Source organism: Pelodiscus sinensis, chromosome 3 (assembly GCF_052426305.1).
Source record: "Pelodiscus sinensis isolate ZL-2025 chromosome 3, ASM5242630v1, whole genome shotgun sequence".
NCBI classification, from domain to species: domain Eukaryota; kingdom Metazoa; phylum Chordata; order Testudines; family Trionychidae; genus Pelodiscus; species Pelodiscus sinensis.
Window position 1 is genome coordinate 38,625,772 of NC_143054.1, and position 15,783 is coordinate 38,641,554.

General features: G+C 41.1%; 1 protein-coding gene across 1 annotated transcript in view; it reads left to right on the forward strand.

Moving 5' to 3' along the window:
- Nucleotides 1-15,783, forward strand: part of DLGAP2 (DLG associated protein 2) — a 466,399-nt gene that overhangs the window by 200,290 nt on the left and 250,326 nt on the right. The window lies entirely within an intron of this gene.

The following is a 15,783-nucleotide window of genomic DNA, read 5'->3' on the forward strand; positions in this document are numbered from 1 at the left end:
CTCAAACTTTTTGGGCTGTGAACCACCTGGCTCAATGTAAACCTTTCCGTGGACCACCAATTGCTCATGGAAACTCACCGTTAATTACATAATCATGCCCAAGCCATTTTGCTAGTGTTGCAGGTAGGGAGAATGGTTTAATATAAATTATTAAACAGGTTAAGTGTTTTAACTTTCACATGTTAGTTTATCAAACTTTATTTTAAATAAAGTAAAATATTAATTTATGTCCAACACAAAAGGTTCCAGTGTTTTCTTTATTTATAGCAGGGGTGGGGAACCATTTTTGGACTGGTGACCACTGACCCATTGAAAAATCAGTTGGGGACCACACAAATGAGAAGCAAAAAAATCTTCCAATGCCCTCAACTCTCATTGATATGGCCCCCAACTGAGACACCTCACTTCTCTGGTGCCCCAGCCCAATGGGGTGAGGGAAAGAGACAGGGAGGACTGAGGTTCAGGACTTACCATAGGTCAGATTTACTTTTCTTGGGTTAATGGATTTTATGGACCCCCTTAGGCTCTGGGTGGGGACAAAAATGAGGGGTTCAGTGTTTGAGACAGGGTTGCCAGTGAATGGGATAGAGATGGGGTGCCGGATCCGGGAGGGAGGTGGAGTGCAGAAGGGAGAGAATTTGTGAGGTCTGGGTGGGAGGTAGGGTGCAGAAGCAGGAGTAGGGTATCTGGCCAGGGGGAGGAAGAAGGAGGAAGAGAGGGTTCATTTTGAGGCCAGGAAGGAGATGGTGTAAGGAGCAATTGTGGATGCAGGAGTAGATATCTGGCAGGTGGGAGTAGATATCTGGCAAAGGGGAGGGTGCAGGAGCAGGCTGGGAGTAGGATGTCTGGCCAGGAGGGAGGATGCAGAGTCTGGCCAGGAGGGAGGGTGTTTGGCAAGGAGGGGTTTGGGGTAGTGTGTCTGGCCAGGGGCAGGGAGATGAGGGCAGGAAGTGCCTGGAAATAAAGTTTTGGGTCAGAGTAGCTGAGGGAGTTCAGGGAGATGGAAATGGCAGCCAAGGTACCCCTAGTAATAGGGCTGGGGTCAGGGTGGTGGGGGAGGTTCAGGGAAATAGGACAGAGAGGCTGGGTATGGTTCAGTGAGGCAGCTCGGTCCCTCCCCCCCAGACTGCATCCCCATGGGTGCAAAGCCCCGAAGAGTCCTGAGTCCCAACCTACCTCCTGCATGTGCAAGGTCCTTAGTCCCAGTGCCACCTCCTTCCACCGATGCTGGATGCAGTGCAGCCTAACCTGCTGCCGGGGAAGGGAGAGGATGCTGGCTGCTTACACACCATGAGAGCCTGCTCTGCCCACCTAGGCCCAGTGTAGCCACATCCCAACCTGCAGTCTGCCCCGCGGGAACAATCGAGAGATGTACCGCTCTTACCACAACAGCAACACTCCTCCACGTGTAGCTCCATGGCCCATACAGAGGGCAATGAGTTGCTTTCTTCACCTCCCCACCTGCCAGAGCTTGTGTTATAGCACAGCCATGAGGCTCCAGTGGCAGCACGGGCTCCCCGCTGCATCGGGGGGACCAAACTCCTGCCACGGACCACCTGGGAGGTGGCCACAGACCACTAGTGGTCCACAGACCGCACTTTGATAACCACTGTAATAGACCATTTGAATAGTTATCCTCAGACTTTGCAGAAACATTCTCCTTCCTCACAATTTTAAGGTCACATTTTATTTTCCAAGCCAAGTGTTAGGTGAAAAGGGACTAAAATATGGCTTTATAATTGAAGTTGACTGCAACCATCTTTTCATAATTAAGCCGTACTTGGAAAAGGATGTTTTCCTTCTTGGACCGACACCATAAAAAATATTTGTTGACCAGGGAAACCTTTGGTCTTCTATGGAGTCCTGACTTGAACTTAGAGTACCATCCATTTAAACTTGAACATTTAAAACTTTCTGAGATGCCTTCCAGCAGAACTAATGCCAAGTGCCAAACTCTAAATAATGTATCAAGGCAGTGAATTCAGTTTTTATTTAAGTGGTTGAATCAGTTGCTAAAATTAATGTCACATATATAATACTGAAAATATTATTTTCTTTTTCAAGCACAGCTGCCATTTTGTCAGCAGTATTAATTATTTAAATCATTTGGCTTTCCTAGTGAAATAATGGAATTAACTAACCCAATTGATACATTGTTCTACTCTCAATAACTCTCATATGATCAAGTTCAATTTTACTTTAGCTGCTAAATCTAGTGTAAGTTTTCGTCATGGTAGGTATATCACTCTTGGCACTGATTTGTCAGTCTTAATCTATTGATCTTCTTCCAAATGTCCCATGCCTTGGAAGATATCTGAGAATTCTCCCAGTATGTTGTCTGTACTCTCTGTGTTTAGTTCTGTGCAACAAACTTCTGCTTAAACCAGCTTCAGGCCTTGGCAAGATTTAATCCTAACACAGGTGGTGTATCAGCGTTTTCTGTATGGAAAGTCAAGTTATAGTGTTTTTAAATAAACAGTATTAGTCACTGTGCATGTCTTTTCCCTGATATTTTATACCTTCCTGATTATACAAGATTTGCTTTAGATTTCTCCTGAGTCTATTAAACATGTCTCATAAGTAGTGTTTTTTGAGGTTACAAAATATATGCATAATGTATGCCAAATGCCCTTTATCTTTCACCTCCTGCTCCTTTCCCCATGTAAAAGTATTATTAACCAGCAGCACTCCTGGGCTTGCTGCATGGAAAACACCATTGCCTGCACATTGGAGATTTCTCTGCAGCCTTCATGGAGATGAGAGAAATTTCAGTGCTGCTTAAGTAGGTCCCACTTTTTTTCTACAGGGTTTCTTTGTAAATCCAGTGTATTCCAAGGAAATAATTGCTCATTTGTTCCTATAATATGGTACATGAGGTGAGCAGGGGAAAATGTCTGCTTTTATTTGATATGAACTTTAAGGTTTCCTTTTTCAATTGTTTACTGTTGTCTGTCTGAGTGCACTAGCTGTATCAAGGAAGCTGTAAGGGAGCCAGTGAAGGGCAAAGCAGGATAGGTAAAACAGTGACACAGACTCTGAGATACTCAGCTTCAAAGGAGTTAGGATATCAATGGATGGGACATCAGCTGGGGGGATAAGTTACCTATCTGGTTCTAACCAGGTTAGGATGTTTTACTCTTCCCAACCTAAGTCTGAGATCAAAATATAATGACCATAGAAAAAGGTGCCTCTTGTAGAAAAGGAAACATATTTTGTGAGCTGCCAGAGCCTGCCAGGATGGTAATGAAAAGGTGGCAGTCTGACCAAGAATCTCAGAGTATGTACACAGTATCTGGGACCATATGAGTCCCACAGAGTCTTATTAGCAGGGTTTATTTTGTGCTCTGAATATAGTTAGTTATGTAGACTTTGTAGGTTGGGGTCCGAAAGTTAAGAGGCTGGCAGTGTTGCTACTCAAGCGGTAATACTAAAGAAATATGTACACAGCTATTTGGAGATCACTAGTGAAAGCCTTGCTAACACATGTCTGTGCACTGGGCTAGAAAGCTCACTCTTAGATGCAGTGTAGACCTTCGCACTAAGACAGGAAAAGGGAGCTCCTCCTAGCAGTGCAACTGCACCAGCCCAGCCCTGCCCCTAGCCACAGCATCTCTTATCCGGGGTTGTACAGCTCCGTTGTTGGCAGGGTTGGTGGGAGTGCAGCCATGCTGCAGAAGGAGCTTCTAGTGTGGGGTGCTGGCTCTTGGGTACAATGGGGTGTAATGCTCTTCTTCATTGGCCACAGTGGCTCTTGGGAGTAGAGACCTTGGATCATGATGTCTACATGTGGATATCTACATCTGCAGATAGACATTTCATTTCCATCTATGCAGGGCTCTGTCCTTCAGTTTCCCATGCAAATGAATTGCACATTGTATTTGGCTGAACTTGGTTTGAGGTGTTAGTGTTTTTCCTTTGTCCAGAGATAATCTGTTTATTAACTCCCCCTGGTATGCCTGCTCTAAGGCATTTTAGTCACACACTAAAGCATGATATTACTGAGTAATTAGGGTTACCATCCCTCCTAGATTGGATTGGGGTCTCCAAGAATTAAAGATTAATCTTTCATTAAAGATTATGTCAAACGATAAAACCTCCAGGAATATGTTCAACCAAAATTGGCAACCCTACTAAGTATCCATAATTTCACACACACTGCTGCATATATTTTTCAGTATTATTGACCAGTGTGGTGTTTTCAAATAATACCACACAAGGAATATTTTGTATAAAAATAATTGCTATAATGCACAGGATCACAGTAATTGAGTCAATTTTCTGACACTCAGCTCAACCTGATTCCTCATAGGCTTTCCTTTGAGCATATTCTGTGTGGAAACATCCAGTCCACGCAGGACATGCACACAGACTTAACACATAATTAGCATAGTCACTCCCACACTATTGAGTAGAAGATTATCTCTACCCTTACAAAAGTAACCCAGAGGCACGAAGACCATGGAGAAACGGAGAGTGAAGTCTGCTCTACTGCATTAGTTAAAGACAGTTGGCTTTTTTAGCTTGTGTGGTAGAGGGCATGAGCTCATCTCCCATTCTTTGTGGTCTTCATGCCTCTGGGTTACTCAGGGGAAAAGATAGGAGAGCACAGAGTCCCTAAATCTGACAGAAGAGAGGATGTTCAGTGGTATCTATTCCATGCAAAAGCTCCCATAGGATAAAGAGAGAAAAAGCCCTTTTAGGATAAGGACGATGTTATCATTGATGTTAGTGAGAGTAGTTTGAGCTGATTGGATGGTTACAGCCAAAACTGGAGAGTGCTCTAAAAAAGAATTAGAGGAAAGGAAGCTCGGAATATGGCACACTCAGAGATACTAGACGTAAAGGAGAGGAGGAAATTGGTGTTATGCTTACAGATGTTGGTTGGGCCAAGAGAGTGTTATTATTTTAGAGTAGGGATTTACTAAAGCATACTTGAAAAAATCAGGAAGTTTTATCGGAGAGGAGCAGTTAAGATAAAAAGAACACTTTTAAGACTGAATGAAAGAATTAGGAGATGGGAGGGGATGGCCTTAAAATAATATATTGGTGTGTTTAACATGATTAGCAGCATTAGATGGGACACTTGCTCTCTGCATGTTTTTATTAACACCATGAAGAGTTAGGTTAGTTAAAATAAAACCTAACAAATATATTCAAACAACACAGTCAGCTTTAAACCTTTTGGGGGACATAATATTCTGCATGATCTTAGGTCTGACTGTATGAAACTATGCACCTGCTTTAATAAAGTAAATGTGTTCAACTAGGCATGATGGACCAAATAAAACTTGATGTAAGCATATCTGGCCAAATTCCATTTATACCTAGAACAGTGTTGTATGTTACGTGTTGGATGTTGTTGAGTGATGCAAAGATGTCATGTGTGAAGGACCGCTGTAGTTTTTATTGCACCTTTGTTAGATGCTTGACCTGCTACCACTTTCCATGTGTAAGATAACTTGTTTTGTCCATGGATTTTTGTATTCAGTCTGTATTAAATAAGTTTAGACCTAATATGTAATGATTTCTCATGTGTAACACAAGCCTTTGTTTACATCACAATTGAATCTAACCTGGGCTTTTTTATATCCAGTGCCATTACCCATAATTTAAGCAGTAGACTGCTGTTTCTAGTCCATAAAACTCTCTGCATTGAGACTTGCATAAATTACTAGATACAAGGGGTTTTTTTTTTTACTCTATTTCGTTTATCATTCTGTCTTAAGAGGCAGGGATGCAAATTGCAATTTTGTGATGTTGTAGTGTTATGGGCGATGATGAGAAACGCAGAAATAGACATTGCTTGTCCTGTGTTTTGGCATGCATGTGTTTTACACTAAGACTACATCTACACTGCAGGCTTCTTGCGCAAGAACCATTTTGCGCAAGAGTTCTTGTAGAAAAGGTCTTCCACAAGAGTGCGTCCACATTGCCATGTGCTTTTGCGCAAGAGCATCCTTGGCAGGGTGGATGCTCTCTTGTGCAAGAAAGCTCTGATGGCCATATTAGCCATAGGACTTTCTTGTGCAAGAAACCCCTGTTGCTTGTCTACACTGCCTTCTTGTGGAAGAACTCTTGCACAAGCGGGTTTATTCCTCGGGGGGAGAGGAATAATCTTGTGCAAGAAGCCCTATTTTCCTACGCTTTACTGTAAATTTACTTGCACAAGAACACGTGTACAGTGTAGACGCTCTGCAAAAAGCCTGCAGTGTAAACATAGCCTAAGTGTTTGTCTACAATGCACCGTTATTTCAGAATAACTAGCATTATTCCAAAATAATAATGTGAGTGTCTAAACAGCAATTCAATTATTTCAAAATAATATCGGAAGAACAGGAGGCTTATTCCAATTTCTGTAAACCTCATTCCACGAGGAATAACTCCTCTTCTAAAATAGTTATTTTGCAATAGCTGCAGTGTGGACACCCCACTGCTGCTATTTCAAAATAGCTAGTCAACAGGGCCATTCTAAGTAATTTCTCCCCAGTGCTTCCTGGGGCTCTAAATTGAGATAGTGTGTCCACATTAGGTGAGTCTGCCTCAGACTAAATTTGAGCCTTCGCTGTAGTGTGGAATATATCGAAATAAGCTATTTAGGAATCTATGTTCCAGAATAGCTTATTCTGAAATAAGCATACAGTGTACCTAACTCATAAAAGCATGCATCTGACGAAGTGGGTCTTATGCTCCAACACTTCAGTTAGTCTATAAGGTGCCACAGGACTCCTCGCCGCTTTTGCAGATTCAGACTAACACGGCTACCCCTCTGATACCTAACTCATAAAAACCATCATTATTTCATTATTTTATAAAGCAATGATTTATAAATTTGTGCTGGTAAGGAGTGAGTGCAACTGAAGGGTTACATGGATATTAGGAATCACAACTCTTGATTTCCATCATTACTACTGGTTTGCTCTATTACCTTGGACAAATTACTTAAGGCACCTTTTTCCAAAAGCTACACAGGAAAAGTAGCCATTTGGATGCCCGTATGCAGGTATTTAGTTGATTTTCAAACTAAGTTGTTGGTGGGCATGCCCAAATTACATAGACTTGTAGATTTATAGAAAGAAAATTGATTTAAAATGTTATCTGGGGATTTGTAGGAATAAAAGGGGTATTTCATTTTGTTAAAAGACTAGTAATTTTATCTCAAAAATTACTAAAATTCATAGTCCAAGGAAATAAGCTGTGGTAGGTTAAATCTTAATAATTTTCTCTCTTACTACCAGTTTGGATATCTGAATCCTGATTTTTCATTGTTTGTCTTGCCTTGGTGGACACCACAATTAAAGAAAAGCAAAATAATTACAATTATTAACACTGGCTGTTATTGAGGAAAATAAAAGAAAAAAATGACAAACAATAAACAATGGTTACTTCAGTGGTTGATACAATCTCTTCTGTATGTCTCTGTGGAGAGCCTTACATAGAGATTAAAGCTTTGAGAGGGACACACCTTTAAAGGGACTGAAATATAATATTCCCAAAACTAGTAGAGGGTCTTGTCTTTGGTTATTCCCAATAACTAAAAAAGTTTGTGGATGGGCACACACATTTCATTTAGGTTATAGTGAATTTTGTTTGCTATAGCATATATAATATTTAGGTTATAAATGGGCAAAAGTGAGTAATCCTAACAAAGTCCTATGAAAAAAAAGTATTTACATTAATTACTCAAAAGAAAAAATTAGTATCTTTCATTCTGCTGCAGAAACATAAAGAAGAACTTTGTGTTGTCCAAAATCATCTTTCACCAACTTCATTGGTCCCATAAAAGGTATTATGTCAATTACCTTGTTGCTCAAAAGAATTAATGTAAGGAGCTATTTTTGAGACTGAACCCTAAATCCCGCTGTTTTCTTGAATTTACCAAAGTTTTTAGTATTTTCCATTACAATAGCATTTCAGTTTCCCCTTGGAATCATTACATGAAAGTAGAAATCATGTTCCTTGGCAGTGAATTAATTTACAACTTCATCTCGGCACCATTAAGAAGGGTACTGCTTCTTAATGGTGGTCTGTGGCTACCTTCTTCATAGCCTTTTTTATAGAGATAGGCTAAGGAAAGATGTGTGGCTGTGATGAGTGGATGGGGATGAGATTCATTGTTTTTGTTTTATAACCCCCCCTGGTTCCATACCCTCATAGAAGGAGGAAAACACACCTTTTTCAGGCATAGCTGTTCAGCATCACTGGTTCAGCATCCTCATGGGTTGTTTATTAGCAGATTCAGCTGATAAATAGGTGATCTGCTACTACATATCTGTTGGATTTGTAATTTTTCCTAAACTGATATCTTTACTGCCTTTATCTCTATAATAGCAAATTCTCTGACCATCTTTGAAGTTAGAGTTAGCTTCTCTCTTATTCAGTCTTTCTGAGCGATCTGGTCAGTTTCATTAGGAGGCGATAGGAGTTGAAATTCTATTTTCAAATAAGTTCGTATCTTTACTTTCTATGTGAAAAAAATTAAATCTAGAAACAGTCTTTTAAAATTATTTTATAGAATGTCTTTAAGTAGCCATTTAAGAATGCATCATCTTTTCTTCTAAATGGTCTTTTAGATAGGGAGCTCTTGTCTATCACAGCTTTGTCAGATAGCTAATTAATTCTCCAATTAATATAACTGTTCTATACTCAAAAATAGCTTCTTTTGTTAATCAGTTATAATGAGGTGATTGGACTCCATATTAGTTCATAACATATTTTTCGATAGCCTTGATATAGACATTAGATGTTTGCATTTAAATGGCAAATATTTACAAACATGCATCTAAAAAATAAGAAGCTCATGCTATCTTTAAGAATCGAATGAATTAGAAGATTTTCACCATTTTTCAAAAAAATTGTTTAAGGAATAAAGGACTTCAGAAAATTTCCCAACCATAAGAAATTATGTTCAGTATTGCTATAGTTCTTTGTGGAGGCTTTGAAACTGGGGCTTTTTCTTAACTTTTTTTTTTTTTTTTTTTTTTTTTTTTTTTTTTTTGTCAAGGGGTAAAGAAAAGCCTGGGTTTTTTAATAGCTTTTGGTAACATTCTTAAGGCATTATTTCTTTGTGCATCCTTATATCCTTTTAAAGTCAGGAATCTTTCTAAAACCCAAGTATTTTGCAAAGCTTGTTCTTTGTGATAAAACTTTATCCATATTAGATTATATTTTATATAAGAAATATGTCCTATTCTTTAATCAGACAATTCATTAGTTGTTTGGTTTTTGTTTGTTTGTTTGTTTTTTACGAAAATAGTCCTTGGTTCTATGGATTTATGAACTACCATTTGCAGTATATTTACAATGTTCTACTAAAGATTTCTAATACATATTTTACACAAAACACAAATCACAATAACCAATACTTAAATATACTTTCAGATCATAGCTGAAAAGAAAATAGCATAGAAAGTTAAACCAAGATTAATGTTATAAAAGCTGAATTTTAGAGCCTGTGTTGACAGATTTGGGAATAATGAACATGGTTTTATGATCAAAGCAGTGCTCTCTTTCTTAATGCTTGGGTTATGCCTTTGCAGAAATCTCCTAAATTTCTTTAGTAAGCCTAAACATTTCAGTTAATAAAACACACAATCAAAAATGTAAATATGTAAATTATTAAATGCTCCAAGATTCACATAGTAAAATATGTGAGTATCTCTTAAATTCACTAACGTCGCAAGCAAGTTTATAATGACCTTACATAAAAATGAATGATAATAATTCTATTGATGCTTCAATCTTGCTGCAAAATAATTAATACCCCATACAGAACCATCACCTAACCAGTATCTTCAAAAGAAACTAGTGCACAAAAGTACTGTTTCACATAGTTAAAAATTAGCCATTTGTCGGGAAAGACTAAAGCAGGTATAAAAGTAAAGTGCTTGTAAATGATGTGGCAGATATTTGTATTCAGAGAACCATAGAGTTAAAAGAGATAGCCAGGGTCATCTAATTGAACCCTCATCCAAGATGCAGGATTCCTGTGAGAGTAGTTATTATAATGTTGCTGGCTAAATATTAATTAGAGGTTAGCAGTCTTAGTTAGCCTCAGTCTGTAGGCATAAAATGTCTGTAGACAATTTCATGGCTGCAGAGGACTCAACTGTTGATATTAAAGTGAACAATTTAGGTGTTAATTCAGTGATTCTCAGACTGCAGGGGCTTAGGAGCCAAACTGGCAATCAGCATTACCTAAAAGAGCCACGGCAGTGTGAATTATTGCATCATTTACAATTCATTTATATACATATGATATTCTTAATGGAAAATGAGTGACCAAGTATTATTTTATCAACATCAGTTGGTTAATATCGTAACAAAAGCATCCTGATTGGTTAATAACTTAGATTTGTTAATAATTCAATTACAGTGTTTTGATATCATGTGTTGCTAAAAGGAGATTTAAAAAAAAGCCTCAGGAGTATACATTAAGGGTCCACTTGTGACTTGTAAGCCTCAGTCTGAGTATCACTGTGTTAATTCCTCTGACCTCTAGTGTGGAATAGGAGTCAGGCTGAGAGGAAAGAGACCATCCCAGTTTGAAGCCTCAAGGGGATACAGCTGGGAATCCAAAACACAAAGACTGAAAGCTGTGAAAATCCAAGTCTATAATGGGAAAAAGAGAGATATAAGGTCTGCAGAGGAATAGTAGTTTGGTTCACCTAAGTCACGAGGGAAATGCTAAGCTTTTGAGTTTTAACCTTTTGCTATCATATTGGTATTTTCCTATGGACAAAGAAATATTGCTTTGTTTTGGACATGCTGTTTGGTGTCAGCTCCCAGGGAGAAGTCTATGGCAGAGGCCACCTAGTTAGATCAGATGAGAAAATAATGGTTGGTAACAGAGGTGTTGTTGCTTGTTGATTCTAAAAATAGGTGAATTGTGAGATTCCACTGATGGAGAAGGGCAGACGTAAAATTGCCACATGAAAGGAGTGCCCACAAGGAACCAAGAGATCAAAGGTGCAGCTTTCTTTGGAACCATGATGGTGTTCAAAAAAGCATGACAGTGTTCAAAAACCTCTCACAGTTTGTTACCTCCCCCGCGTGTATATAGGGAAAGTTATAGAACTCACCTGAAGTGCCCTTATTATGCTTAAACTAAGTACACAAGATCTTCTGTAGGGGAAAAGGCAGTACGCCGCATTTATTGAGAATACAATAAAACTTGCAATCCTAACACCCTCCCTGGGTTCCTTCAAAGCCTTGGAGACATCCGAGAGGGAGAAGAGGGAAGCGGGACGCGGATCAGCTCCAGAGTTAGGAAAAGGTCCTGGCTGGCAGACATGGTCACCTAGCTGGCCTCTTCCTCCTCCTCGCTCTCCTCATCGTAGTTGTCCTCTGCCACCCTGCCCTGATGCAGGCTGATGTTGGGCAAATCCTGGCTGAACTCAACAAAAACGGTGAGGGGTGTGACCAGCCCCCCTCCCAGAATGGCATCCAGCTGGCCATAGTACTGACAGCTGTATGGTGCTGCCCTAGAGCATCCTGTCTCCTCTCACGCCTTGTGGTAGGCCTGCCAGAGCTCTTTGATCTTCGTTCAGCACTGGTCCAGGGTCCGACGGTGCCCTTTTTGACTAGGCTGATGGTGATCTGGCCATAGATGTTGGTATTCCTTTTCCTGGTGCGGAGATCCTGGAGGTTGGTCTCCTCCCCCCTCGATGAGGTCCGTGATCGCTGCATCAGTCCAAGTCAGCACTCTTCTACGTCCCTGGTCAGGAGCAGCCAAGGGAACAGCAGGAGTGCTGGCAGCCATGGAAGGGTCTGAGGGAACATTGGGTCACTCATGCCTATCTCGGATGCTGCTGTCTTGCACAGGGCTTTCACAGCTGGCCACATGTGAAAAGCTTTTCTCCAGCTGCTAGGACTTTTAAACTCCATGGCTGTGTCTACATTGGCACCCCTTTCCGGAAAAGGGATGCTAATGTAGACTTCAGAATAGCAAAATCCGCGGGGGATTTAAATATCCCCCGCGGCATTTGCATTAACATGGCTGCCGCTTTTTTCCGGCTTGGGGATAAGCCGGAGAAAAGTGCCAGTCTAGACGTGATTCTCCAGAAAATAAGCCCTTTTTCGGAGGATCTCTTATTCCTACTTTGAAGTAGGAATAAGAGATCCTCCGGAAAAGGGCTTATTTTCTGGAGAATCACGTCTAGACTTTGAAGTAGGAATAAGAGATCCTCCGGAAAAGGGCTTATTTTCCGGAGAATCACGTCTAGACTGACGCTTTTCTCTGGCTTATCCCCAAGCCGGAAAAAAGCGGCAGCCATGTTAATGCAAATGCTGTGGGGGATATTTAAATCCCCCGCGGATTTTGCTATTCTGAGGTCTAAATTTGCATCCCTTTTCCGGAAAGGAGTGCCAATGTAGACACAGCCCATAGGAGCAGGAGAGCAGTGAAGATGCCAGGAGTGGCCAGAACGATCAGAGCTGCAGCTGCAAGAGGCCTCCTGAGGCCAGTTATTTTGAAATAGCACCAGAGGATCCACACTACTGCTATTTTGAAATAACTATTTCGAAATTAGTGTTATTCCCTGAGAAAAGCAGAAGTTCAGATTTCAAAATAAGCACTCTGTTATTTTGAAGTATTGGGCTTGCCAGTGTGGACCTAAGGGGTGTTATTTCAAAATAATGCCCTAATATATATCAGGGCTCAGAGCCCTTTTCTACCTGCTTCCATCCAATGCAGAATGACCAGCTTCAGATCTTGCATAGCTAGGTGTCTTAGTTTATCTTTTAGTAAATCAATATAATTTAAACAGAAACTTAGTTTTGTTTCAGTTTAGTTTATTTAAATGTTACCTCTCCAACACAATCCCTTAAAAGGCATGGAATGTGTAGTGCTAGGGATGGGGGTTCCATGACCACCAGCCCCAAGAGAAGAAGACAGGTGGTGGTGATTGGGGACTCCCTCCTAAGAGTGACAGAGTCATTCATCTGCCCTCCAGACTGGGAATCTCTGGAAGTGTGATGCTTACCAGGAGCTAGAATTCAGGATGTGACTGAGAGTCTTCTGAGACAAATCAAACTTTTGGATCACTGCCACTTCTTACTTCTCCATGGAAGAACTAACAATATGGCCAAGAATGACCTTAAGTGGGTCATTGCAAACTATATAGCACTGGGAAGAAGGATTAAGGAGCTTGAGGCGCAAGTGGTGTTCTTGTCTATTCTCCCTGTTAAAGGAAAAGATCCAGGTAGGGATCATCGAATCTTGGAAGTAAATGCGTGGTTCCGCAGGTGTTATTGGAGAGAGGGCTTTCGCTTCTTTGACCATGGGATGCTGTTCCAGGCGGAAGAATTGCTAGGAAGAGAAGGGGTCCATCTAATGAAGAGAGGGAAGAACATCTTCACTGGCAGGCTTGCAAACCTAGTGAGGAGGGCTTTAAACTAGGTTTGTTGGGGGACAATGATCTAAGCCCTGAGGTAAGTGGGGAAGTGGATTACCAGGAAGAAACACAAGGAGGAAGGAGCAATGACCCCTGATTCATATGGGGAAGGTAGGATAATCAGCTAGTTTGGTGCAAGAAGCCTGGGAAACAAACAGGAAGAATTAGAAGCGCTGGCACAGTCAAAGAGCTGTGAGGTGACTGGAATAAAGGAGACTTGGTGGGATGACTCACATGACTGAAGCACTGTCATGGAAGGCTGTAAACTGTTCAGAAGGACAGGCAGGGGAGAAAAGGAGGAGGAACTGCACCATATATAACAGAGCAGTATGACTATTCAGAGCTCCAGTATATAGAGGGAGAAAAGCCTGCACAGAGTCTTTGGGTTAAGCTTAGAGGTGGCAGCAACAGAGGTGATGTTATGGTTGGTGTCTGCTATAGACCTCCAGCTCAGGTGAATGAGGTAGATGAGGCTTTCTTCAAACAACTAAGAGAAGCTTCTAGATCACAAGCCCTGGTTCTCATGTGAGACTTTAATCACACTGATATCTGTTGGGAGACCAATACAGAAGTACACAGACAATGCAGGAAGTTTCTGGAGAATGTTGGGGATAACTTCCTTGTACAAGTTCTTAGGGAACCAACCAGGGGCCATGCACAGTTTGACTTGCTGCTTACAAACAGGGAGGAATTATTAAGGGAAGTAGACATGGGTGGCAAAATGTGCAGCAGTAATCATGAGATGGTTGATTTCAGGATTCTGCCCAAAATAAGAAAGGAGAGCAGTAAAATACACACTCTGGACTTTAGAAAAGCAGACTTTGACTCCCTCAGAGAACTGATTGGTAGGATTCCCTGGGATACTAACATGAGCGGGACAGGAGTCCAGGAGAACTGTCAATATTTTAAAGAAGCCTTATTGAAGGTACAGGAAGAAACCATCCCAATACACAGTAAGAAAAGCAAATGTGGTAAGCAACCAGCTTGGCTTAGCAGTGAAATCCTTTGTGAGCTTAAAAACAAAAGGTTAGCTTACAAGAAGTGGAAACTTGGACAGATGACTAGGAAGAAGTATAAATATCTTGCTCGAGAGTGCAGGAGAGTAATCAGGAAGGTGAAACCACAATTAGAATTTCAGCTAGCAAGGGATGTGAAGGGTAATAAGAAAGGTTTCTACAGGCATGTTAGCAATAAGAGGATGTTCAAGGAGGGTGTGAGACCCTTCTGGATGAGAGAGGTAACCTAGTGACAGAAGATGTGGGAAAAACTGAAGTACTCAATGCTTTCTTTGCCTCTGTCTTCACAGACAAGGTCAGCTCCCAGACTACTGCACTAGGCAACACAGTATGGGAAGGAGGTGGGCAGCCCTTGGTGGAGAAAGAACATGTTAGGAACTATTTAGAAAAGCTAAACATACACAAATCCATGGGTCTACGTTTAATGCATTCAAGGGTACCGAGGGAGTTGGCAGAGATCATTGCAGAGCCTTTGGCCATTATCTTTGAAAACTTGTGGAAAACTCAGGAGAGGTCCCAGATGATTTGAAAAAGGCAAATGTGCCCATCTATAAAAAAGGGAAGAAGGACAATCCAGGGAACTACAGACTGATCAGTCTTACCTCAGTCCCTGGAAAAATCCTGGAGGGGATCCTCAAGGAATCCATTCTGAAGTACTTGGAAGAGGGGAATGTGAGCATGAATAATCCGTGTGGATTCACCAAAGGCAAGTCATGCCTGACCAACCTGATTAGCTTTTATGATGAGGTGATTGGCTCTGTGGACATGGAGAAGTCAATGGATGTGATATATCTTGACTTTAGCAAAGCTTTTGATATGGTCTCCCACAATATTCTTCCTAGCAAGTTAAGGAAAGATTAATTGGATAAATGGACTGTGAAGTGGCTGGAAAGTTGGCTAGATTGTCAGGCTCAACAGGTAGTGATCAATGGCTCAATGTCTGGTTGGCGGTTGGTTTCAAGCAGAGTGCCCCAAGGATTAGTTCTAGGGCTGGCTTTGTTCAACATCTTTATTAATGACCTGGATCATGGGATGGATTGCACCCTCAGCAAGTTTGCAGATGACACTAAGCTAGGTAGAGAGGTAGATATGTTGGAGGGTAGGAATAGGGTCCAAAGTGACCTAGACAAATTGGAGGCTTGAGTCAAAAGAAATCTGATGAGGTTCAACAAGGACAAGTACAGAGTCCTGCACTTGGAATGAAAGAATCTCAAGCATTATTACAGGCTGGGGACCGACTGGCTAAGTAGCAGTTCAACAGAAAAAGACCTGGGGATTACAGTGGATGAGAAGCTGGATACAAGTCAACAGTGTGCTTTTGTGGCCAAGAAGGCTAATGGCATATTACAGTGTATTAGGGGGAGCATTTCCAGCAG